The sequence below is a fragment of the Palaemon carinicauda genome, chromosome 18, assembly GCF_036898095.1.
Source record: "Palaemon carinicauda isolate YSFRI2023 chromosome 18, ASM3689809v2, whole genome shotgun sequence".
In the NCBI taxonomy this organism is placed as follows: Eukaryota; Metazoa; Arthropoda; class Malacostraca; order Decapoda; family Palaemonidae; genus Palaemon; species Palaemon carinicauda.
In genome coordinates, this window is record NC_090742.1 from 5,458,412 (window position 1) to 5,459,307 (window position 896).

Sequence of the window (896 nt, forward strand, 5' to 3'; positions counted from 1 at the left end):
TTACATTGTACGAGCATGTGATACGCCTGCGATACAGGACATAAAAACATTCAGACAAATTTGGTCAATTACAAAGGTTCCCATTGATCGAAGATTGAAAATCCATACTCAATTCTTTTTAATGAGGCGCATTTGCACCGACTCGCAGCGGTGCCCTTTTAGCTCGGAAAAGTTTCCTATTAATTGATTGGTTACAATTATCTTGTCCAACCGACCAGCGACCAGGAAACGTTTCCGAGCTAAAGAGGCACTTCTGCGAGTCGGTGCAAATCTGCCTCAGTAAAAAGAATTGACTATAGTTACGAATTAACTTCAATGTATTCATAAGGAACAAAAATAGACACCCCAACTTGAATACCAGCATACGACATGTTGAAAGGGCAGCAAATGAAATTATATTTATCTTTCTTTCTTAGAAAATATACACAGAACATATCTGGACTTCCGAATATTGTTGGAACAGTTCACGGTCCCCTGCACCAAACAGATCAAACTATATCTCTTGTTAACCAATTCCACCTACGACAATCACATATGGATTTATATAACCCTTACTCTATTCTCAATTCCATACTCTAGAATTTCCTGTGAAATATGGAGACAAGTATGGCACAACAACGCCCTTATATGCAAAAACTCTCATAATTTTCCCATTCTGATCAGTGATGTTACTCACACACTCAAACACATATATGCAAAAACTCATATTTTCTTTTTTTCATTCTGATGAGCGTCCATACACACACAAACAAACACGTATGCAAATTCTTTCACTTTCTTTCCATTCTGATCCGTGATCTTACACACATACGCGCAAAAACTTTCACTTTCTTTCCATTCTGATCCGTGATCTTACACACATACACGCAAAAACTTTCACTTTCTTTCCATTCTGA